The sequence below is a fragment of the Canis aureus genome, chromosome 8 (genome assembly GCF_053574225.1).
Source record: "Canis aureus isolate CA01 chromosome 8, VMU_Caureus_v.1.0, whole genome shotgun sequence".
Lineage (NCBI taxonomy): Eukaryota > Metazoa > Chordata > Mammalia > Carnivora > Canidae > Canis > Canis aureus.
In genome coordinates, this window is record NC_135618.1 from 12,927,030 (window position 1) to 12,954,403 (window position 27,374).

General features: G+C 35.7%; 1 long non-coding RNA gene across 8 annotated transcripts in view; it reads right to left on the minus strand.

Annotated features, from left to right (window-relative positions):
- LOC144318334 (uncharacterized) overlaps window positions 1-27,374 on the minus strand; it is a 161,803-nt gene that overhangs the window by 84,775 nt on the left and 49,654 nt on the right. Inside the window, exon 3 of one of the 8 annotated variants that reach the window (XR_013384203.1) lies at window positions 21,902-21,966. The exons of the other annotated variants lie outside the window; for them this stretch is intronic. This is a non-coding gene — a long non-coding RNA (uncharacterized LOC144318334). The remainder of the gene's footprint in view (window positions 1-21,901; window positions 21,967-27,374) is intronic. 8 annotated transcript variants of the gene reach the window in all.

Below are 27,374 nucleotides of genomic sequence, written 5' to 3' on the forward strand. Positions count from 1 at the left end.
ATAGAGATCCAAATGTTCATCAACTGATGAATGGATAAAGAAGATGTGGCATATGTGTGAGTGTGTGTGTGTGTGTGTGTAAAATTTTCTTTTTTTAAAAAAATGTATTTATTTATGATAGTCAAACACACAGAGAGAGAGGCAGAGACATAGGCAGAGGGAGAAGCAGGTTCCATGCACCGGGAGCCCGACATGGGATTCGATCGCGGCTCTCCAGAATCGCGCCCTGGGCCAAAGGCAGGCGCTAAACCTCTGCGCCACCCAGGGATCCCAAAATTTTCTTAATGATAGAAAACAAACTGAGGGTTGAGGGAGGGAGATGGGTGGAGGGTGGGCTAGATGGGCAATGGATATTAAAGAAGGCACTTGTGCCGAGCCCTGGGTGTTGTACATAAGTGATGAATCGCTGAATTCTACTCCTGAAGCCAATATTGTATTGTCTGTTAACTAACTAAAAATTTTAAGAAGATAAACAATAAATTGTAAGACTTTTAATTTCATATTTCCTAACTTTACACTTACTTTATTTTTATTTCCTAGGATACGTTGCAAGAACAATACAATGAACTCCTATATATCATTCACTTTGATTTGTTAGTTGTTAATACTTTGTATTCTCTCTTTCTTTTCCTGCTACCTGCATACCTGGAGGGCCTGGTTTCATAGGAAGACAACCTATGAAATACAAACTTTTGTCCTGTACCTTAAAGTCACAACACCAGGTGAGCTGATCCAATGGGCCATGGGAGTATGTCTGAAAGCCATTCCTAAACTGGGTCAACTAGTAATAACTTACATATATGAGAAAGTGTCTGAGGATCACATGAGTATATCCAAGTAAACATAGGCTTCCTTTAGGTGGATCCAAGAAATATCTAAGGTCACTCTACCACCACTCAACACAAGAGGAACTGTGATGGAAGGGAAATTAATGCAAAAAAGAGGAAACAGTCTAAATTGTTTCCGCTTAAGAGATCATACTTGAAAATTTTGCCTATATATGGCCACGAAGACATATTATCAAGGCCTTTTCCATGACCTTTGAAGAGACATACGCAACTAAAGAGCCTTGAAATGTCAGCTTCTTTAGCTTCATTGGTAAAACTGCCTCTTCCCACATCTCACACAGTCCTCCGATAGGACTCTTATCTCTACATGGGCTTTAGAAATGGTCAATATCTGGTCTGAAAACCTAGTGGATCACTATAGTACAAATCTTAACCACTCCAGTTTTCATTTATCTCTTAATCCCTGCCTTATGGAAATTTATTTTTATTCAAGTAAGTCTGTCTCATTATACTGCTTGAGAAGTTGTCTCTTCCTTTATCATGACACCATTCTCTGGCTTCTAACTCACTATACTACAATGTTTGTTGATCTTTAATTTCTTTAATTCACCCTACACCCTCTTTGACCCTGATCCTGACTATTATCCTTGAAGGGGATATTGCACTAACTTCTAATTGTCCTATTAAACTGAGTTCAAATGTCATTTCCTCAGAGAGGTTGCTGATACACACCAGGTTCTTTGGTCGTACATTTTTATTTTACTATGCATGTTTCTTGCCATAGCACTTGTCACTTACAATGATATATTTCAGTGATGGATTAATATCTATCATTCCCACTAAAATATGCATTATGGTATAGAGCGCTGACTAGGTTTATCTCCTTTAGGGGAGGAGAAATGGTGATTTGTACTCATGATTGAGAACAAAAGCACTCAACAGCTTATGTTAAGCTCTGCCAGAACAGATTCTGTACAGCAAATCAGAGTATACTAGCTACTATAAGCATTATATTTTTAGTCTACTAAAAATAGTGGTTTTGGTGGTTTTTCTTGTAAGTAGTATGACTGCTAAGATAACCAACATTTTTCACTACCAGATAATTCTTCAGGGAAGTGCTAATACAGAACATTTTTTAGCCTTGACTATGTGTTTTACATGTACTATCATATTTAATTTTCATAAACAATCTTACATAGTAGGAAAAACTTGTTACTAAGAGCACTGAGTAATGTAACCTGTATAATGTAAACTTCAAGATGGCTAAATACTATATTTCAAGTGTATAGACCTCATTATTAATCATATCACCAGTCAGATGAGTTTCCTAAAAAGAAAAAATGAAAAGAATATGCTAAGCACCAGAAATGCTGGAAGATGCCTCTTTGTGTTACAAAATTGGCATGATGTATTTTCACTATAAAAATGTTCTGTAATTATTTGTTTGTTAAAAAATGCAATAACGTTTGATAAAGTTCTGAATTGAAATTATGTCATTGTATATTTTGGGCCAAATAGTTTTGGAATTCACAAACTAGTAAGATTCTAAGCAATACAACAAAATGAAGTCTTTTATCAGCACTATTTCATAAAAGAAAAGTCTTGTCTTTTTAATATCAAAAGTTAAAAAAACAAAAACATAAACATAAGCTCAGAATAAAAGAGCCATTTAATTTGGTTCCAGCAAAAATGGTTCTAAGTAGGAAGTTCATAGCAACACAAGCTTACCTCAAGAAACAAGAGAGATCTCAAATAAGCAATTTAATATTAGACTTAAGCGAACTAGAAGAGAAAAGTAGAAAAAAAAGATCAGGGTAAAAATAAATTAAATGGAGACAACTAAAAAGACAATAGAATCAAAATCACTGAAACCAAGAGCTGGTTCTTTGAAAAAATAAACAAAACTGATAAGTTTTTAGCTAGATTAACTAAGAAAAAAAGAGGAAACTCAAATCAGAAGTAAAAGAGGGGAACTCACATCTGATACTATATAAATACAAAGGAACATAAGAGACAACTGTGAACAATTATACAGCAACAAATTAAACAACTTAAAAGAAACGGGTAATTCTTAGAAACAAATCCTAACCTTCCAAGACTGAACCACAGAGAAACAGATATCTGAATAGATTAATTTCCAGCAAGGAGATTGAATTATCAATCAAAAATATTCCAACAAACAAAAGTCCAGGATCATACAACTTCACTGGTGAATTCTACTAATCATTTGAAGAAGATTTAACACCAATTTTTCACAAACTCTTCCAAAAAATTGAAGAGAACACTTCCAAACTTATTGTACAGGGCCAATACCCTGATATGGAAAGTAGACTAAGAAAAAATAATGTTACAGGGCAGTATCTCTGATTAACATAGGTGTAAAAATCCTCAACAGAGTATTAGCAAACCCAATCAGCAATACATTTTTAAAAATCATACACCATGATCAAGTGGTAATTATTCTAGGGATGCAGGGATGGTTCAATATCTACAAATTAGTCACCATGATACACCACACTAACAAAATAAAGTATAAAAGTCATATGATCATCTCAAAAGATGCAGAAAAAGCATTTGAAAAATTCAATATCCACTTATAATAAGAACTCTAAAAAAAGTGGGCAAATACAAAATATATTTCAACAAAATAAACGTCATAAATGACAAGCCTACAGCTAACATCATACTCAACAGTGAAAAGTTGAAACTTTTCCTCTAAGATCAGGAACAGACAAAGATGCCTACTCTTGCCACTTTTATTCAACATAGTATTGAAAATCATAGCCAGAGCAATTAGCAAGAAAAAGCTATAAAAGGCACTCAAATTAGAAAGGAAGAAGTTAAACTGATGCTATTTGTGGATGACTTGATTTTATATAGAGAAAACCCTGAAGATGCTATCAAAAACTTTTAGAACTAAAAAATGAAACAGTAAAGTTTCGGAGCACAAAATCAATACTCAAAAATCTGTTGCATTTTTTTACACTAATAAACTATCAGAGAAATTAAGAAAACAATTCTATTTACAATTGCATCAAAAATAATAAAATACCTAGGAATAAATTTAACCAAAGCATTGCATGACCTGTACACTGAAAATTACAAGGCGCTGATGAAAGAAGTTGAAGAAGACACAAAGAAATGGAAAGCTATTCCATGCTCATGGATTGGAAGAATTAATATTGTTAAAATGTCCATATTACACAAGGCACCCATCCTAAAGATTCAGTGCAATTCCTATCAAAATTCCAATGGCATTTTTTCACAGAAATAGGACAAAACAATCCCCAAATCTGTATGGAGGCACCAAAAAACTCTAAATAGCTGAAGCAATCTTGAGAAAAGAACAAAGAGGTATCACATTCCCTTGTTTCAAACTAGATTACAAAGCTATAATCAAAATATAATACTGTAGTGGCATAAAAACAGACACACAGATCTGTAGAACAGAATAGAGAGCCCAGAAATAGAGAGCCCATACACAAATGGTCAATTAGTTTACAAGAATATATAATGGAGACAGGACAGTCTCTTGAATAAATGGTCCTGGGAAAACTGGACAGCCACATGTGAAAGAATGAAATTGGGCCACTATCTTACTCTATACACAAAAATAATTCAAAATGGATTATGGACTTGAACATAAGCCCAGAAATCATAAAACAGCTAGAAGAAAACATAGGTGGTAAGCTCCTTGACATTGCTCTTCGAGATACTTTTTTAGAACCAAGACTACTTGACTTCCAGGGCAATGACAACAAAAGCAAAGATAAACAAATAGGATGACATCAAACTAAAACGCGTCTGTGCAATCAACAAAGGAAGCCAAGGAAACTATCAACAAAATGAAAAAGGAACTTATTGAATAGAAGAAGGTATCTGCAAATCACATATCCAATAAGGCCTTAATACCCAAAATATATAAAGAACTCATATAAACTCAATAACAACAACAACAAAATCCCAAGAAATCTAATTTAAAAATGGACAATGTGAATAGATAGTTTTTTAAAGAAGACATACAGATGGTCAACAGGCACATGAAAAGATGCTCAACATCACTCATCATCTGGGAAAAGCAAAACAAAACCACAAAGAGATATGACCGCACACCTGTCAAAATGAGTATTATCAAAAAGAGAGGAAATTACAAGTATCTGTAAGGACATGAGGAAAAGGGAACTCTCATGCCCTGGTTGTGGGAATGTGAATTGGTACAGACATTTCTAAAAAAAATTAAAAATAGAACTACCATATTACCCAGTTACTCTATTTCTGGGTATTTATCCAAAGAAAACAATAACACTATTTTGAAAAGATATATGCAACCCTATGTTCATTGCAGCATTATTCACAATAGCCAAGATATGAAAACAACCAAAGTATACATTGATCATTCATGGATGAATGGATAGAAGATGTGATTAGATAGATAGATAGATAGATAGATAGATAGATAGATAGATATACAAGAAATACTACTGAGCCATATAAAAGAATGAAATCTTGCCATTTGCAACAACATGAATGGACCTTGAGGGCATTACACTAAGTGAAATACATCAGAGAAAGACCAATATCACAGGATTTAACATATATGTGAAATCCAAAAAGCAAATGAGAAAACAGAACTCATGGGTGCAGATAACAGATTGAGGATTGCCAGAGGGGAGGGGTGGGCAAAAAAGGAGGTCAAACTCTCATTCATAAAATAAGTAAGTCACCAGGATGTAATGTACAGCGTGGTGACTATCATCAGTAATACTATATTACCTATTATGGAGCTTTATATGGTGCCTGGGGAAACTGGACTTATTGTGATGATCTTTCCACAACATACACAAATATTGCATCATTCGGTTCCATGCCTGAAACTAATGTTTTACGTCAACCATATCTCAATTTTAAAAAAAGGAACTAATATTTAGGAACTGCTAGCATAAGAAAGGAGTTAAACCTCATGCGGCTTAGACAAAGAATCTTAAAGGTTAAATATTAAGAGCCATTTCTATTTTAGATTAATCAGATAAGAAGAACCGTTTCTGGTTTTATAATAGGGTCTGATTGCACAGAGCCTTCAGGAATGCACTATGCAAGGTGAGATGCACTGCATCTTTTTCATGTGTTTCCCTGTTGGCAATGGAGGAGCATAGAGATGTAGACACCAATTACCTTAGTCTATAATAGCAAAAGATGTGCCCTTCTTAATTCCTTCTCAGAAAAGCGTGCTACGAGTGCCATGTTAACGCCTTCCCCTAACACATCTCTGAATTCTGGATGTACAATGCTGAGTGCCACCCAGTGCTTTTTAATGCTTTCTTCACAGCCTGCTATTTTCAGCTTCATTCTTCACGTTTGTTTTAGCTCTCAGACATGTCAACATGTTCCCTTCAGCACTACATATCATAATAGATCTCTCTGAAAGTGACAAAAAATGCTTATAAAAAATTCCCATGCAAAATTATAATGCCACACTTTAGAATAAATGCTGTCTTGACTGGTTAACATATTTCCAGAAATATTCTAAAATAATTATCTTCATGCCCCAATTTCCTCATTTGGTTTCACAGTGCTTTGTTCTCTGACCTTGTTGTGAGTAAAATGACTGTTTCACATATGTTCCATTCTTCCTTGGAAAGAGAGAACATTGTTCCTTTCTGAGCATCACAGTGATGCATGCATTGCTGTTAGGGAAGGCAGCACATTCTCCTAGGGCACTACATTTCCTCAGTATCTCAGAAAGTGACATTTATTTTTACAGGTCATGAGTGTAGCTTTTACCTCATAACACTGTATGGGTTCAGTGCATCTAAATAACACAAGTCTAAGAGGAAGAAAATGGAATGCACAGTGTTATCAGTGCCATTCATTCTCCACACAGTGAATACTGATCCAGGAACGGGAGTTGGCAGGGGCCGCAAAGAGGGCAGTCCACAGGGTCAAGAAAAACCTTTGCAAATCGTCTTCTTAGCCTCTCAATTGTCTAAAATATAGAGAGGCCTAGTGTGGAAAACTATTAGTTGAATGGGATAAAACACAACTAAGTGGTACAGCGTTTGGTGAGAAAGACTAATTTGAGCAGCATTTTTCATCCTGAAATTTTATTATGATTCCTTGTGTGTATGTCTTATTCTTTCTTGGTTTTCTCAGAATACACTTTGATTAGAACTTTGAAAATAATCTAATCTAAGCTAGGAAAGAATGTAATTTCACTGAAAAAAAAGCACTTCTATTCCCAGCATCTACATTTATATGCCACACTCTTGTTACTAGGGTGTCATGTCATGAACAGAATAGTCCCATAATTATCTCCTTTGATGAAGACCGCGTGATCATAACCCCACCATATGTGTATATTTGTGTATGTATGCATATACACACGATACATATATACATAAACAGATTAACATTAAAATGTATATATGTATATGTCATACACATAATGTGTATATATGTATGTGCACATACATATGTAATATTTTAATGTTTTTATAAGCTTGACGTTTTTCCATAAAATATGCAAAGACCTTTGCCTTCAGGCCCAAGTAAAATTTTGCTGACAGTCATCTGGTCACTTGCCTAAAAATATATAGATCTATTTTCATTGTTTTCTTTTCTTTTCTTTTTTTAAAGATTTTATTAATTTATTCATGAGAGACACAGAGAGAGAGGCAGAGGAGAAGCAGGCTTCATGCAGGAAGCCTGATGCAGGACTCGATCCTGGGATCGCGGGATCACGACACCAGCCCAAGGCAGACGCTCAACCGCTGAGCCGCCCAGGTGTCCCTTAATTGTTTTCTTAACATTTTGTGTTTATATAACCAGTTTTCTGAAGTCCTTTGGAGAAAAATTTAAAAATGAATGTTTGTCTTTTTCTAATCTCAATACATAGCACTTGGATTTATATTGATCAATTTACACATAAAGACATACTATTATTTATATATACAAATGAGACAAACAATTCTGGAAAAAAAGTGGTTATTCATGAAAATGTTGAAACTTTCTAGTTCCAGATTCTGATCTTGTTTCTATATTCAAAATAAATATGAAAACCTATTTCATATTATGCCCATCTAGCTGAGGGTGAATTAAGCATGAAGGTCAGCTAAAGTTATATTGGTAACTGATTTTCCCTGATGGCTCGGTGGAGAAATGATTTAGAAGATACTATTTTCATGTTACCTCTTTTAACACTGAATGTCAGGGAGTTGATACCATTTAATAGGAAGCAGGAGGTGCCTAACTTTTGACTGTTTAATTCAGGTACTCATACACTAATTTATGTTCATAGAAAATACGTATTGGGTCCTTCTCTCAAAATTCCCAGTCTAGCTGGAGGAGACAGCAAAATCAACAGGTATTTATAATTCAGAGTAGTTGAGATAAACCTCTCAAATTAATGTCCACTTAATTCTCTGGTGAGCTTAGGGATGGATGTCCAGGATTCTATTTCCGTTTATGAAGAGTAGGAGTTAATGAGGAGTAAACAAGGCAGCCAGGGTTCATTAGGGTTCTTTAAGAGCAACTACTTTGCATGACAAGTGTTAATATTCTCATTTTCCAATTAAAAAAGAAAAAAGAAGGAACTTGGAAAAAAAACATTACTGTGAGATAGAGGCAGAATTTGAGCCCAGGTCTGAGTCACTCTAAAACTCAGACTAGGGACTCCTGGGTGGCTCAGCAGTTGAGCACCTGCCTTCCGCCCAGGGCAAGATCCTGGAGTTTTGGGATCGAGTCCCACATTGGACTTCTGGCATGGAGCCTGCTTCTCCCTCTGTCTCTGCCTCTCTCTCTCTCTCTGTGTGTCTCATGAATAAATAAATAAAAAATCTTAAAAAAAAATAAAAACACAGACTATTGTCTCTCTCTCTCTCTTTTTTTAAAAATTGACTCTTACTGAGCCAAATTCTCTATTTAAAGAGGCACTACTTACTGCCATTATTAGTGCACTGAACTATATATCCATGTGCAGTTCTGGAATATTCTGTACTGCATAGTTACTACTTTCAACAGCTATTATGGATACATATGTATTCTATGCAAGTTGTAAAAGAAATAATAAAGAAATAAATTTACAAGGTGCATGCTGTATTTTGATGATGCCAATTTGTTTTCTTTCCCAAATGCTGCTAATGTCACTGTCATCTCCACTGCCAGAGGCATTTCTGTATAACCTGTCTGCTGCCATGCTCATTTAGAAAAGGAAACCTATCAGTACAATAGGATACGAATTTCTCCCCCTCCCTTCCCACTATGAGCTTCATTTCAAAAAGCTGTTTGTTTTGTCCTAATTGTAATTGAATGAGTCCTTGTCATCCATCAATGTCTGCATTCCACAATCTTCACCATCTTGAGGTTGATATCTTATATTCATCTTGGGTATAGCAATGGCACCAAATGACACACATAATAACTCTGCTTAAAGCTAAGTTGGTTCACTCAAGGAGGGGCTAGCACCTGCAGAAATCACATGTTTGGCTTTAGTCTCACAAGTGCTTCCACAAATTCAGGGCTCTTATCTTCTTGCTCTCATGCAAATCAGTGGAGGGAATAAACAACAGACATGAAAGGATCAAGCCCTGCAGTGCAAGTGGTAGCAAGGAAAGGGGTGCCAGCCCTCAGGATTCCTTGATCCTTGACTTAGCAGCTCTGGGAACTCAACCCAAAATCACAAATATCTTCAAGATTAATTCTGCATAACCTAATAAAAATAAAGGGAAATGAAGAGAAGGAAGGAAATGGCATGTATGGATTGCCACATATATACCAAGCTCTGTACCAGTCATTTTGCATACCACTGTCTTATGGAGTCCTCACAACCCTGATATGAAAGCCCTATTTGTGCATTTTTATCATTCAGAAGGTCTCCTTGCAGACCTATAATTTCCATTTGAAATGTCTCATTCACCTGCTTCTTGCTGTATATGGTAGGTAGACAGTCTGCAGTGGATGGAGAAACATGTGCTCAAGAAATCCCTCCATCACCTCCATCTTATTTCCCTGTTTATTCCCCTAAAGTAAACTTTTCTTGCCAGTTGACCATTTTGATCTTCAACAAATCTGACCTAGTCTGTGGTTCCATTTCTAGACCTATTTAATCCTGAAAGTTCACTCACTAATAACTGAATTTGGGAATTATGTTAGGATCATGTGTCTTCTAGGTGTTCTTTTTATTTATTTATTTATTTATTTATTTATTTATTTATTTATTTATTTTTTACTTCTAGGTGTTCAATAGAGAAAACAATTTCTAAATGCTGTTCTTAGTTTGCTAAGAAGTACAACAGACAGAACACCTGAACCAAATGCCCAGTGCTTTTTCTTGATTGTGTATCTGTCCCAAGCCTGCTGTCCTACCTCAGTGATAGGCCAGATGATGGGGAGGCTGTCAAAGGTCTTTCTCTTGTCCTTTTGAGGCTGAGCTCAAAGCTAACCTTTGCTAAATCTTCCCACATCCTTGTGCTTCTTTTAATTGCTCAGGACTACAGTTACTATTCGAGCAGTTTGCAGCCCGTACCCTCAGGTCTAACCACTCTAATAGAAAATGAGCAAAAATGAATAGAAGGAGTAATTTGCATTCAAGGATCTGTAAAAGTGGAAAAGCTTTCCATGTTTCTGAAAATGATATGTGGGAAAAGTCACAAGCAAAAATGGGATGTGGTGGTTTTACCACAGTTACTATTAGCATTGGAGGAAGTCCTAGTTTCAATTGATCCCAATCTGTCTTTTTTTTTCCCGTCTTAGGGCTTCTAAGAGAAGGAATGCAATTACCAAATACACTTCTTAAAATGCTAGCTTCAGCGCAGGCTATCTGGACTGTCCCTTCCAGCCCACAGGACTGCCAAGATGATACACATTTATTTTCACTGCTGCAGTCTTAGCCTCCTCTGTTCTCTTGTCTGTATGAAATTTACTGATCTCTTTTTCACTATTTTTTAAAAAAAATGGCTGTTTCTCTTCTTCTGAATTTTAGCAAGATATTTCTTCATTTTGAATCCTGCTTTATTACTGCTTTACCCTCAGAGCAAACACAGACTACTACATGCCTCTCTATGAGTTTTACCCTACAGAACTGCAGGTCTGGGTAGAAGGGCCCTTAAATGCTGAAAACACTAGGACCTTGATAATCATGAAAGCTGCTGAGATAAATGTAGTCATTGCTCCTGTTCTGTTGTGCCTCAGTATGGAATTAGTCCTCATGTATGATCTTATTCTTATCAAAGAGTTTTGAGGAATCTATCACTGATTGCTATAGTAATGAGGATAATTGATGGGTATGTCACGTATCAGTGCACAGCTCCATAAAATAAGCATTATCCACAAACTATATTAGTTTATTCCAGAAGATTGTTGTATATGTGTGTGCCATACTTCTTTTCTCTAAGATATGTGGTAAAAAACAAAAACAATGATGACTAAGAAGTCTGGTTAAGACTTCCTTCTTAAAGTGCCCAGAGAGCTTGAGAAAAGTACCTTGGGAAAATTGGTAGCTGTCCGGAAACTTCCAAAACATGCAGGTGGTAAGCATCCCAAAATAAAAAAAACATAGCCCAGAGTTATGTGAGAAAGAGACTTGAAAAAATATCATCATAATACGCTGTACTGACACCATATTAGCACATTTCAAGATATAATGGTTACACAAAAGATCGAGAGGTTAGGGGAAGCTTCACAGGATATGTCTCGTGTGCTAAAATATAACATATGTGAATTGGGACTAAAGTTCAGGAATATAATACGTTGGAGATTCATCAGGGAATATTCTGTAGTGGATTCTCTGGAGAGGAAAGGAAAATAAGTAGGGTATTGGAAGCAATCAAAGTATAAGGCAACTGCTTTCTACCCTAAGGAATAGACAAGTGTTTAGAAACATGTAGTTACAGGGACAAATAGCAGTTTAAGTAGACAGATACCACTACTCTCATAAAATGTGGCTTCCTAGGAGTCAGAAGAGAGAGAAAGTATCTGCCTGAGTAGAGTGGTGAGGTGTTCTGCTTGGTTCTGTATGTGTATTGGCTTGAGCAACAGGCTTTGAGAAAAATGTTAAGTACCAAGGACTTAGGGCATAAGGTGTTAGAAGAATGTTAAAGTGGCTGATTACAGTATCTGGGTTGAGTACAGAAATAAGAGTGGTCAGTTGGGGATTATGAATGTGGACAAAGTAGCAATTTGGGTTCTGCTTATGCTTACAGCAGAGTGTGAGTGAACAGGAAAGTAAAAAAGAAAGAAAAAGTAAAAAAAGGCAAGAAGGAGAACAGTTCTATGTGCAAAGCACAGTAAAGTGTTTTCTGTGTTTTGATTCTAGGAGAGTAGTTAGATACTAGGCATGTCAATTCAGAGATCTTGAAATGAAAGAAGTTCAAGAAAGGACAGTGCCCAGAATTTCACCGGGTGGCTTCCACCTGTAATCCCCCTGCCAGGAGTTACTCACCCTTAACATTACACCTTCCCATGAGTCTTGATTTGGCCTCAAGATCCTTCTCAGCCCAACAATGCCTTCAGCCATTAGCAGGTCATTGATACTGATATGAGAGATAAAATCTCATTGCACTCCCTGCCTTCGGTAACACCTCACTGAAGTTGGAATGTGAGATGATCCCCTCCTTGCTGTCTCTGATTTAAGGGGCTGGCTCTGGGGGAAGAAACTATTTATTTCCATTGCCTATCCCATTTCCTTTTGCAGTCATTTTTGTGGCAAAAGATTATTCCCCAAACTATTTTCTACTGGTGCCAAAGTCTTCACCTCTGAAACTAACCTATAGTATTATATGGCGGTTTGTGACTACCCATCCATTTTAAGCAAGACTTTGAGGAGTTTATGCAACTTGTTTCCTGAAGTGAATAGTGAGCTTCAAAAGGAAAACTCCTGTTTATTTTACATTCTCCTCAGTGCCTGACCCCTGTCTGAGTACACAGCAGGTACATAATAAATACATGTTGACTTAGTTGAATTTCAGACCTTTCATATAAAACGTTATGATTTAGCTAAAGAACGTTACAGCCTTTAGAAGGGCTAATTACAGCCTATAATTCGACTGACCTGTGCTGGTTCTGAAGTACTTAGTGGTAATAATACTGTTTTTGCAAGATGGATATTTTACTGTTGAGCCTGTCTGGTTTGAGAGGCTCGCTGTTTTATGGTCTGTGTGTGGTGATCATTTGGATGTAATGATCAAATAGGGGTTGCCCAAATTGATCGTTATAACAGGATTCCACTGTAATTACATTTCCATAAATGATACTCAAATTCACTAGGGAAATCAACAACCCCTTGGTGTGCCTACTTCCAGCACTGATTACAAGTTCAGGTTCTATAGCACTTTCTAAACAAAAGGTAATTAAAATTTTACAACCCATAGTTAAGCCAAAATGAAAAGGCAGCTTTTTGTTCTAGATTCAAAAGTGCTGCTCTTTGTAGACATCAGAAGACAATTCAATTTAGGAGAATAGGCAGATGTTTGGATCGTATATAGATGAATACTTGCGTATTACTGAGACTATAGGAGTAAGCATGTTGGAGTCAGAAACTCATGGGTTAAAATTTCAGCTACATTGTGTCTATATCTTTGTTGTCTTCAGTAAGTCATTAAATCTCTCTAAATTTCAGTTTTCTCATCTTCAAAATATGTATAATATAGTTTCTGCCTCATTAGGTTTTTGAGACAATTAAATGACCTATTATTTCTTGTAGAGTACTGACCACCCAGTGCTGTTTGGGCATGTTAGTAAGGACTCAACATTTATTTTCATTGTCATTTAGATTTTCTTCTCAAGCCCAGCCATCTTATCTCCAGTAACACCATAAGACACAATATATTTGTTCCTTTGCCTTAGCAAAAGTGAATGTTTCCAACCCCACATATGCCAATACCTGGCATCCTTAGTTTGTTAATGTTTCTGTCCTGGAATTCTCTGGCTTAGCCTCCATGTCTTAGACATATTTGATCATATTCATTTCTAGGCAGTGGGTTTTGTATTTTATCGGATTAATTACAATAGTCCATGAACTCAGATTCTCATTGTCCTAAAGCAGCTATCACTATAAACATGCAAAAGGTCATGAGATGATTCCAAATGCACATTCCCACAGTGCCTTCCCACAAAGGATGCAGGAGGAGGTATTTTCACATCAATCTAAATACCATTATGCCATCAAAATAACATTTAAGATAATGTACCAGCTCTTGAACCCTTTCCAAATGCTAGGAATACTTCTAAAGCAGTGCATTTTGGTCCAGAAATTACTCTACTCAGCAGAAATTCAGCCAACAAAAATCATCCTCTCTAAATAGAAACAAACTAAGGGTAAATGTGTCATCCTTTGCCACCCATGTAGTCTGTAACCCTTCATCAAAATTTATTGGTGGGCTCTGTTACAAAATTCAAGTGTCAATAAAGCCAGTTATCAGGAAACGAAAAGATCAAGACTGACTTTTTAATTTTTTTCAAAAGTATATTAAAAAAAGAAACTTGTTCCGGTAGTAATCAAGACTTTGAAAAAGTAAAAGTTTCTGTCCCGACAGACCTCCTAGTTCATATTATTCTCTTTAATTATTTTTTCTGGGTTAGTTTAACAATAAGAGAAAAACAAGAGACCTATTGCCTTAAAACAGTGACCTCTCAAACTGGGAACTCCTATCAAATTATATTACCCAAACATACTCCTTTGATTAGTTTTATTAAATGAGAATAACTGCACAGGCAAACGTTATATATAGAAGAGGGAGCTATCCTAATATTTTTAATGCTTATAATTTGCTTTCTATAACATAGCTTTTACTTCCAAGTTTTATTGTTTCTGGTTGTTTCTTACCCTTGGGATTTTAGTTTGAATTTCAACTTTCTGAAAGTCCATATTTTTGTCACTCTTCCCAGTAATTATTTTATTACACATTCTATTTACTTTTATAAAATCAATATTAGTTTTGAACATTAGTATAGTTTTGTTTCTGACTGCTACATTTTAAAATGAAGAATAGAATCCATAATGATTAGCTCATAGACTAAATTCTCCATTCTAGAGCACAGATCAATCATTTTACTCATTGAGTACTTTCTGTGTCCCATACTTTGTACTAAATATTGGAATTACAGTAAATCAAGCAGGAAGTAACTATAAAAATGGCAGAGAAGTGTACTATTAGTTGAACTGTGCTAGTTCCTTTAATCATATTGTTTATGTAATTGTCTAATGATCTAGCTTTCGATAACTTTCACTGAAAAAACCTCAAGATAAACATCAAATTTATTATCTTGGAGGTCCAGTTTAAATCACAATTGGAGAGTTCTCTATAACTTCTCCAACATATTTTTACTGATATTCTCTGCTTAAGGTTAACATCCAAGGCAGTCCACCAGCCAGTAGAATCTATTTAATTTCAAAGTGTTTGATCTTGACATATTTATATTCTATATATATAATATACATTATAATACATTATAAGGTATATTGCAACAGATTTTAAAATTTTAAATGTTGTTGGATTTCAATTAATTAACAGAAATCAAAGTATATTTTCACTGTTGAAAACACCTGGAAAGCCATTAAATTTTCTAGCAAATTCCTCATGCTACTCCTTCTTAACCATGCTTACCCACATCACAAACCTAGATTTCATTCCATGCCTGAGTTATGTTTTATGTTGTAAGGACATGTAGGGACATTTACTCTTTTTTGATTCAATCCAGGCTTTCAAAATAAAACATAAATGGGAATGGGGGCTTGAAAACCTGTTCTTGACCCTTTACTCTCTCCTAATTTCCCACTGAAATTATCATAGTTGATAATGGAGGAAGTCCTGATATGTCTGCATATTTAGACTTAATTTAGTAGGTACCTGAATGGTGTTTAACTGTTTAAACAGAAAGAGGCAGAAAATATTAAGAACCAGGAAACTTGGAAATATGCTGTTGGTTTTTTGGTTGTTGTTTTTTGTTTGTTTGTTTTTGTTTTAGTTTTAAGTCTAGGAGGAGGTCAATAAGAGTGAGAAAAAATGCAAACTTAAGAGTATCCTCTCAGCACAAGGAGGGAACTATTCTGGTCAGTGTACAATGCTCAATTCTGGGAAAGACTAATATTATTGTTCTTTTTAATAGAGGCAGCACTGGTACCTTCTGCAGTGCTGGGATGAGGACAGCCTGTCTGTACTTGCAACTGAAAAACATGGAGATCTTGCCACACATGATTTAAAAGAGTTCCCTGATTCACAATTCATTTGATTTACAGCTCATTTGACTCACTGAAAAACAATTTACTTCTTTATCTTCACTGACTCCCAGTCCACCATTGCTTGAGAGACCTCAACCATTGGCCATTTCAAACATGACCAGCCAAGGAAGCACCACAATCAATTTAAGTTGATACAATAAATTACAAGGGGTAAACCAAAGCCAAAGAACCAGCTTGGTGGTTCTGTGAAAGTAGAACTTTTGGAATAGAACCAAAAAAAAAAAAAAAAAAGAAGAAGAAGAAAAAGAAAAGAAAAAAAGAAAAAGAAAGAACAAAAGGAAGGACGGAAAGAGAGAAAGAGAAAAACTGAATACAACTGTAATAAAATCTTTTGATAAGAGATAATTAAAATACAAAAATGTGTTTCTGGAATGAAATAAGACATTATTTTACTTTAAAATTTGAAAGATAAATTAACAAAATAATATAGTTCAGAAACAATTTAGTCTTCATTTCCTTATTCATTTGTTTAATAAACAAATCACTTAAATTTATTGTGTACCAGGCACAATGTATTTAACAGGGTATAAGATGGATAGCCCCGCCCTTAAGGAACTTACATTCAAGTGGGAATACAGGAAGTAAAGAAGAGACCACAATACAAGAAAATGAGATGTATGTATGAAATACTGTGAAGACAAGAAGAAGGGTGCTAAGACAGGGAATAAAGAGGGAAGTCTCACTTTATGTAGGGTTGTAGGAAAATCCTTTCCACACAACTGCCAGAACAATCCCAAAGAATTGGATGGATTTGGCAAATGGGTATAATTCTAGTCATAAGAAACCATGCCTGAAATCCCTGAGACAGGAAGGAGCTCAAATGCCCTATGAACTATCATAGGCCAGGGTGGTTAGAAGACAGTGGATGTAAGGAGAATGATCAAGATAAAGTAGAAGAGATAGACAGTAGGAGAGGATCAAGCAGGGATCTGTAAGTTTCATGAGTTTAACTTTTAGACTACAAAACATTTTAGGTTGGATCACAACATGATAATATTTTAATATTATCTGGCAGTTATCTGGAGAATAGGTGGATGGGTTATTGGTGCAACAATGGAAATGGACAGGGTAATTAGAAAGCTATTGCAAAATGCAATGTGTGTACAATGATGTTGGATTGAACAAGGTTGTTGCTGTGAAGACAGTGGTAGAAGGTCAGATTCAAGATCTATTTTGGAGGTAAAATCTAGTATACATGCTGATGTGGTTGGTAAGGGAAAAGCAGGGACTGAAGATAATTTTTAAGAGTCTAGTTTAAGAAATTGGTTATGTGATGGTGATTTTTAAGTAGATCATAAAGACTGGAAAAAGAAAACATTTGGTGGGGAGAAGGGAATGTCAGGAATTGAGTTCTGACCATGGTAAGAGTGAGATGCAAAAGAGTCATAAATATAAAGATATTGAATAAGCAGACACCAGTCGAGGATGCCAAAGAGATAGGTGGATGGAGAGAGATTTGAGAGCTACCAAGAATGCTGTTTATATTTCAAGTCAAGGAATGTATGGAATGATCAGAGAAGGAGAGAGAGAGTGTGTGGAAACATTGTGAGAACAGTTTTTATGTGAAAGGGAATAGAAACCTGGGTAGAAACTGGGGCTTTCTGTAGGTCAAGTAACATTTTTTAAGATGAAAAATATTAGTGTCTATTTATTGCTATGGGTCAGACACTGTGCCAATTGCTTCAAATTAATAAATTATTTCATCTTAACAATACCAGGAGGTAAGTACGAGTATTTCCACCCTTATTAGAAGATAAAAGATGGGTTCCTGCCTGGCTTAGTTGGTTAAGTGTCTGCCTTTGGCTCAGGTCGTGATCCCATGATCCTGGGATCCAGTCCTGCATTGGGCTCCTTGCTCCACTGGGAGACTGCTTTTCTCTCTGTCTCTGCCTCCCCCCCCCTCCCCATCTCTCATGAATAAATTTTTTTTTTTTTTAAGAGAAAAGGGATTTATAGCAAACATGATTAAATTATCCAGGTTCCTAGGGTTAGAAATTGGACACAGTTAAGCTTTAAATCTCCATAGTCTGATTCCAGAAGCACTATGTTATATTGCCATAGTATGGCTGTATGCTGATATAAGCAAATATCAGAGAGAAATGAATGATAATCCAAAAGTAATAATAATATGAAAAGTATATGAGGATTTATGGTACAGATAGAATAGGGGCAAAAGCAAAGAAAACAAGTGCATCAGAGTTACTTCAGATTCTATAGTAGGTAGATGAAGAAGATCTCTCCAATAGCTTTAGTACTCAGAGAAGGATAGTGGTTGCCCTGAGTGAGAAGGTACAACAATTTTTTTTTTTAAGAGAGAGAGAGTATGTGGGAGCTTACAAATGGGGGGAAGGGGTAGAGGGAGAGAGAGAAAGAGAATCTTAAGCAGGTCACATTGAGATCATGGCCTGAGCCAAAATCGAGTATTGGAGGCTTAACCAATTGAGCCACTGGGTGCCACAGGGATATAATAGTTCTAAAGAAAGACAACATGGTAGGAAAATAGGAAATAGGTAGGAAATAGTTATTTTGGATAATAATTACTTTGGAAGATCAAATTGAAGAAATAACCATCAATGTAGAACAAATTTATAAAATCAAAATAATATGAGATGCAGAAGACAGACCTGGAATATCTAATATATGAGTGATATAATTACTAGGGAACAACAAGAACAGATGAGAAATAATGAACAAAGAAATAGTAGGATATCAGTTCACTGAATTGAAGAAAAAAACTTGAAATTCCAGAAAGTATCACTGAGTTCCAGACATCATTGACAAGGCGCACATATGCATTGCACTAAAAATTTATAAACTTTAAAGTTACAGAAAAAAAGAGTAAAATGTCTTCTAACTTCTAGAAGCCCAGTGAAGGCCAGAAGATAATAGAATAATACTTTTAAAATGTTAAGAAAAAGTTATAATTGTGATTCTAACAGAACTATCTATATTTAAATAATGGAGATAAATAAGGACATATTCAGAAAAAAAAAAAAAAAAACAAGGAGTGCTTATAACCAACAGAAGTTCATGGAAAGGAATTTCTTTCTTTCTTTCTTTCTTTTCTTTCTTTCTTTCTTTCTTTCTTTTCTTCTTTTTTTTTCTTTCTTTCTTTCTTTTTCTTTTTCTTTTTCTTTTTTTTTTAAATCTATTTATTTATTTTAGAGAGAGAGAGAGAGCATGTGTGCCTGAGCACAAGTGGAGGGAGGGACAGAGAGAGAGGGAGAGAGACAATCTCAAGCCGACTCCACACTGAGCACAGGGCCCCATGCAGGGCTCAATCTCACAGCCCTGAGATTATAACCTGAGCCAAAATCAGCCACTTAATCGACTAAGCCACCCAAGCACCCCATAGGAGGAAATTTCTAAAGAAAATAAGAAAATGAAATCAGAGGTAAGAGTGACAGAGACAATCCTGTGTGTTCACCACCCTATTTCTGCTATGAGGTGATGGCAATCAACTGGATGCCATACCACAGATTCTGACTAATGAGCAATGAGAGGGAGGGATATAAAGGCCTGGTGGTGCATGCAGTCTCAGAGTAGCAGCACATTATGATGAGGTCTCCATCAACTTGGGTCCCCGACTGATTTTAAGGAGAAATAGCTCCTGTTATTTTCATTTGGCATTTAGTGTGAATGAGAAATAAATTTTTAATAGTTAGCCCACTGATATTTCAGGGTTAATTGGTCTCTCCCATATCACCTGCCTACTCTTTTACAAAAAAAAAAAAAAAAAAAAAAAAAGCCCAAATTAAGAAAATGATGAACAAAAGGTGTTAGTAGATGTGTAGGAAAATCTAAGCAAATATTTGTAGCTCTGTATTTAAAAAGAAATAATAAAAGTGTTTAATTTGTAAGATTAAAAAATATCAGAACTGAGGTAGTATTGTAGCTAAATTGACAAGATCTATTGCCTCTTCTTCCTGGCTCTGAGCTAGACTACATTTTTCAGCTCCTCTGTAGTCATTTGTGGCCAAGTGACCTAGCTGGTCTCCATGACTTTTTTCCCCTGTTGCAACTCAAAATGGAAATAATCTACAAAATCACTTTAAGAATCACATTTCAAAAATGGTAAATCTAAAGCTGGAAACAGCCTAAACCCTGAATCACAGCTTGAAGTGACTATCAATATCTTCTATGGTCTTTAACTTGAGTGAGAAATAAGCTCTTAATAAGTTAATTCCTTAAGATTTCCATAGGTTACCAAATAAAAACAATTGAAGAATATCTAATCTTCTTGAAATGGTCAACAACTTACAAAACAGACCATGCTTCAGTCCATAAAGGGAGTCTCAATGAATTTCAGAAAAAGAAATGTTAGATCATTTTCTCTCACCAAAGTGCAATTAAATTGGAAAGCAACAAAAAGGTCAGTTAAAACAAGGCATCTGATAAATAGCAACTCAGACTTATAAATAACTCTTAGGTCAGGGAGTAAATATTACTAAAAATTTTAAACACTTGGGTCTGAAAGATAATGAAATTACAATGTGTCAAAACATGTCCAAAGTAGCTAAAGAAGTAGCTGGAGGATGATACAGTCTCAAATACTTGTATTTAAAAAGAAGAAAGACTGAAAGTTAAAAAGTAGAGGACTGAACTTAAGGAAGAGTAGGCTAAGCCCAAACATAGGAGGGAAAAAAAAACAGAATAAGAAGAACAGCAATTGAAATAGAATACAAATTTTAAGGAGAATTATTATCAACCCCAATTTACAAGAAAAGAATCTGAGGCATAGAAAAAATTTAATTAAAAAATCCAAAGGGAATTCTTTAACAAAACCAAAAGGCAAAACTTTGGTGAAATTAATAAAGAGGAAATAACAGAATGAACGAGTAAATGAAAATATGGGTCAGAACTACAGCTACAATAGCAATTCTAAAGCCACCATGAGTGAAAATCAGTAGAAACAACACCGATGCCTTTTGCTTTGGTGTTGGGTCCAATTTGAAACTCAGCATTTTGGGGGCTGAATAGCTTAGCGCCTACTTCAACATTATATTTGGCATGTCTGGAATTCTGAGTTATCTATGCTTATGTGATTTCATAGCTTCCTATCATAGACAATAGCTTCCTATTACAAGTAATCACTGTAACTATGTTAGTAGGGACAAGGTAAACCAGTTACATTTATTGTTAATATCCAAATATTCACTTTTAAATACAGGTAAACATTTTGAATATAACTTGAATGAAAAATCTCCTTTTGGATTTTATATGGTAAATTGTATCAGTCAACTGAAGTATAAATGCTGAAAATATCACTAAAAGAATAAAATACTGCAGTAATTAGTGATGCTTGTGAGCACTTACTTTTATGTACAAAATGGTTCTCAAGAACTAGATATGTGAGGAAGTAGTGATAAGAAAAAGAAAAACAATATAGATTATGTTGACCACATAATTTTATAAAGAAAATTGTATCCTTTTTTGATCCCTCAACTATTTGTAAATTTAATGATACAAAACAGAAGAATGGGGTTTAGGTTATATGATATTTCTAATCTAAGTGAAATTATTTGGTGTACTGGCTGTGGTAGGCATACTCTAGAGTGACAAGTGATGAGATGTCACTCTCTTAATGAGGTTACACTATATGCCAAAGGTTATGGCATGTGATTCTACTTATATGTTATGGTCTTTCAGACGGTTTTAGTACCCGAAAGAGAGATGCTCTGGAGCTGGTCTTTGATTGGTGAACTGCTATATTGTGGAGCACACTACACAACAGAGAAGATGAGGTGATGCCTTGAGGAACTGAATTCTGAATTCTAATAGCTGGTGAACCTACTGACTACTTATAATCTGCACCATGATCTGTGGATTTGGGCTTTGAGGTTAATCCAGCATGGCATGGATTCTTAACTGTGTGGCTTACCAGATGTATGACTTCTGTTTCTTTCTTTTTTTTTTTTTTTTTTCAAGTTTTCTGAGAATTAGTGTCTGCAACGGCAAAATAAGAACAATGCTAGTTAGTTACACTGCAGTGTTGTTGTGAGGCCTGGAGATAATGTATGTAAAATGTCAGGCACATAATAGACTCTCAAATATGGTTATTAGCAGAGATAAGGAGTGGAGGTCACTGACCTCTCCAAGCCTCTGCTTTTCATCTAATAACACCTACAACATCATTGGGAGGATTAAATAAGATGAGGGAAAAGAATGTCTTTGCTTGGGACAATAATAAGTGCTCATTAAGAGGTGGCTTTCCAAATACTAATGCTGCCCTTCTTTCATATATATATATATATATATATATATATATATATATATATATATATACGTATGTATATGCATATATGTATATATATGAGAAAGAATGCCAATACTAAAATTAGCTCATCCAATAAACTTTTCTAAACATTTAAGTTGACAAAAGAATTAGGATCTATAGGATCAGTTCTCAAATCACTTTTTATTCTGAGCAAAAATATTCTTCAAGATGTTTCAGAGAACAGTCTATTTCTCTCATAAACTATCATTACCATTTCTCTTTCAGAGAAAATGAAACCATCATTTCCGGGAAGGAAGTGGATGCAAATATGCATCTTCCACTGCACGCCTCACATCTTACAGATTTCTGCAATTCCATCTCTTACTCTTTACTCTCAGGATTCAGAGCCATCCATTGTGTAATTATATGTTCTTCAAGAGAAATTGATGAGAATGTGAATACTGTGAAACAGTATCTTGTTTCCTCAGATAAAACACAATATTTTCTATTTCTACAGATGACTTGAAAAGCTGGAGCAATCAGTACCAATCACTCCTCACTCAAAAAGAAGGCACAGCCCTGCTGTCCGACACACACTGGTTCTCATCTGTGACCTTAAACAGCAAACTCATATGCAAAGCTCTAAGACCGTAGATGCAGATGAACTTAATAGTTCTTTCGTACCTATGAAGAGCACCTGGCAAAATCAAAGTACTTTGCAGAAACTATCTCCTCTGACCCTCTCAGGCACAGAAGTTATTATTATCCCTGTGCTATAGAAAGACAAAAAAGTATATGCAGAAGTACGTGCTTTTTTCAAGCCCACTTTATAAGTAAAATGGCAGAGTCAGGCTTGCATCCTGGCATCTTTTCTCCTTAATAGTGGTTTTCAAAACTTATAATAGATATACCCTCACACCTTAAGCTTTTGGACTTTGATGAAACTTGGGCTTGATTCTCAGCTCTTTCTCTTACCAGCTAGGTGACTACAGGCAAGTTAAACTCCTTGCAATTGTATTTTTTTTAATTTATAAAATGGGGCTAATAATTGGGCATGTACAGTTATGAAAGATTAAATGAGATAATATTTGTGAAATACTCAGCACTTATTGAAACCTCACTGTTAGCTCTAATACTTGTCATAAGAAAAATTGTATTCTGCTACCTTTTATGAATAATTCTCATCTACATAGGAAATAGTCAGCATATGATCCCAATTTCTAGTGAAGAGATGGTTCTAAGAATAAAAAAAAAAAAACTTTACTATTTGTAAAAATGGAATAAATTTCTTTTCCTGGGGTTCATAAAAAATGAAACACTTATCAAGTTGTACTTCAAATAATATAGGTTTTCTATGCACTCAAAAAGGCATATTTTCACAGGCAAATGAGGCAAAATATGCCTTTTGTCATTCTAAAAACCCAAGTGGGACAGTTTCAGTGAAGGCTCAGGAATATATAGTTTTTTCTTAAATGATGAAAATAGTTTCTCCAACACCATCTCTATTTTATCTTTACAACCAGGCAAACTCCCCTATATAGAATCCCAATCAAGAAGAAAGTGTAGGGCTGTACGTCACTGTAGAACTTGGTAAATGGATGTTTTTCATTGATTTTGAACTGTCTTATCACAATGATTTGGTATTTTGGCATCAGGTAGACAAATATAGCTTCAGAGAAGGCAAGAGAGAAATTGTATTTCATCAAAGAGAGGATATGGGCAGGTGGATATCAGAGTGAATAACTCAAATATTTTATATCAACTGGCTGCTTTTTGAAGTTTACTTTAAACTTACATTTTGAATGTTAATATGATACGTACTGGTAATGTCAGAAGAAGAATTGAAGTAATTGCATGACAAACAGCTCAGTGTAGCATAAATGTGACCATATTAAAAAAGTTTTCCATTGTTTCTAATAATGAAAAATAAATCTAATAAAACTGTTCCCTATAATTTAAACTAAGGCAAGAGGTGCCAAAATTAGATTGTGAGATTTGGATCGTGTCTCAATATGTTCTCAGGAGCAGCGATCGGCATAAAATATACTTATAATTTCCAGAAAATAAACAATGGGAGTCTTTGTCCTAGTTAGCATGTTAGGTTGTCAGTAAATGAACTCAATAAATGATTTTGAAATAGAGCAATGAAACAGATATTGATCCTATTTCAGACTTCTTTGCCGGGGAGTAAAAGAAACTATGCAAGTCTATTATTACCAAGTGATGACTTTAGTCGGCATCAGTAATGATTCCACTTTCTTGGAACATCTTGTGGACGATATGCATCATCACTGAGCTGAGATCACAATGAAAAGAATCACTGAATCACCACTCATCAAATGGCTCTCAGAGCCAATAATTTTTATCTTAAATGTAAATGAATGAAAAACATATGGAAAGAAATTTACTTCACAGAGTGATTGAAGGCTTGTGGAAGAGCGCCAAGGAAAAGATCATCTTCATACACTATATTCCAAAGAATCTTTGGTTTCAGGCTTCATAGCTTCTAGGAGATTTCCCTGCCCAAAGATATACACAGGGAGTCCTGTTGTTTCCATCACACTGTGGATAGTGGGAGTCTGTTTATAAGCTTGTACAGTTCTGTTTCAAATATTTATCAGGGCAAAGATCCTGGAACGCCTTTCCAGAAGAGATTTTTGGTGACTAGATACTGTCATGAGTAGCCTGACAAGTGAGAAAACTTCTCTACTCTGAATGGGGACAGGTGGGAGGGGTACGACCAACAAGGCTGCCTTAGATCTCTGGGGGTCTCGGTTTTTCTGCCTCACTTCTGTGCAGTAGCAGATGATTATAGAAGTTCTCCCACTTTGCCTTTCTTAGTATTCTATTTCCCACCTGAATTAGTTAAGGTTCTTTGGATCACATTTAATAACAGATATCAAATCAAGCCAATGCAAGCAAAAAGGAAAGAAATGAGGGAACCAGGAGGCAAGTAGCCTTAGGAAATGCAGGGCATTTCTTTTCATCTTGTATCTTTGGTACTCTAAACGCATGTGCTTCACTTTTGACTGTCCACAGTCCAACTCTCTCCATCTCATTGCACAGTGGAAAGAAAAATAGTCATTTCTAAATCTAAAATGATTGATGACCTTTCATCCCTAAATTACAAACTCCTGAGGCAAAAGTAATTGAATTGCTCTAGTTTTAGTCCAAAGAACCTCCTCGACACGTCCTGTCACCTATGGCCAGGGTTGTGGGGTCATACGTGCAAACCCTGTTATCAGACCTCCAGTATGGAGTTGAAGTGTGAAGGATGGAGACTGAGTTGAGCGGTTGCCCTGGTAGTTGCTTTCTGCATTTTATTTTCCATCGCCATGCAAAAGATATTAATATAGACAGGAGTATTCTGTACTCCTTTATTTTGAAACTCGAGCCTTTCTCTCCCCCTCTGGAACACTACTTTCATTTTTGGTTTTGATACGGTCACACCAAGCAAGGGGTGAGATGGGGAAGTTTTGAACATGGTTTATGCCTGAGCAAGTGCTGAGTAAATAATTATGGCAATTCAATATTATTATGCCTCATGTGCTCTTGTCCTTGTAAGCAAAGGTCTGAGAACTTGAATGATCTTTTCTGGCTCATTCTAACCATGCGAGAGTATAGCCGAAAATCAAGAAAGAAAGAAGAATGTCTCTAATTCACTGTGTGATCTGTAAGACACAAACTTCAAATAAAGGGTGTTCTAATGATAAGAGCAGCAAAATTGTGAGAAATTTTAAGATGATTTATTATGCTTTCATTCTTAAAAGGTGTATATTACCATGTCAGATTTCCATATGTAGCTGTGCTCTGCAAGAACAGTTAGAATTGTCATTAAGAAAAATAAGCATATATCAGATAATTAAAATGTGTAGGATGCAGAACTATGTCTGCATGATTTACAGTGCTTTTCAACAGTTAGCTTTTATTAAGCATTGCAAAGAAGTTACATAGTGGATGTAGGCATTAGAATGCCTTGGACTCCAATCCTACCTATGCTCCTCAGGAACAGTATGGCTGAAGCACGCTCTTAATCTCTTCAGTTTCTTTATCTTTATACGTAAGTAATAAAAATCTGGTCCGTAGGATTATTGTAAGGATTAAAATAGGTATCTCTTGGTCCCTACCATGTAACATTAGCTATTATTATTTTTACTTTTTACAACTCTATGCAGCAAGCATAAGCAGGTGAGCTAGGTATTATGTTGCCAATTCTGAATACCAATAAACATAAGGTAAATTGCCCATGGTTACATAGATGCGCTGCTTATTGCTTAGACTTCTTTAGTTACATTTAATCACAGAATTCAAATTCATTTCTTTTTGTGAACAAAAAGCAAGAAGAGAGGGAAATGGGAAGGATCTAGACCAGGAGCTAAAAGGCCATGACAGCTAGGCCGGAGCAGGATGGTCATCCCCAGTGTCTACTCTCTCATTCTTTTTTAATCATCAAATTGTGACCTTTTGTAGGGCTCATCAGTACCCAGGACAAGGGCCCTATTTTCTAGTCTTCCTTGTGGCTATGCGTGGTCCACTAGCCAGTGGAAAGCCTGCAAATGTGCCTCGTGTTCAGTGAGTTCTCTTCAAGTGAGGTATTCACTCCTTTTTTCTGTGATGGGAAAACAGTGGCTACGGTTTCAACAGTTTCTTGGACCATGAGATGATCTCAGGAGCTAAAGCCATGATCCGAAGTCAGAGGAATGAGAGAGAAGGAACCAAGGTCCTTTGCACTGTGAGCCACCACATCAACCTTAAGTTACATCTTTTATAAGGTTTAGAGGGAAATATATTCTCTTAATTAAACCATAATTATTTGTTTTTTTCTGATATTTACAACCAAATTTAACTCTAACTAGTTTTATTAGGATTATCGAAACATGAAAGTTTACTGAGTACCTGTGATAGCCTGAGGATTGTGCCAGGCTTTGAGGCAATCCACATATTAAATAAGACAAATCATGATACAAGTATCATTCAAAAATGGCAGAGATACTAATATCATGATACAATTATATGCTAAGGTTTATTGGGTGAAATTTATAAGCAGGGGAGTGGCAGAGAATACACAAGGCTCCAGACTTATTAGAGGTCTGAGGCCTAGTATGTCTAGCCTGGAAGTAACACAAGAAGCACCCTA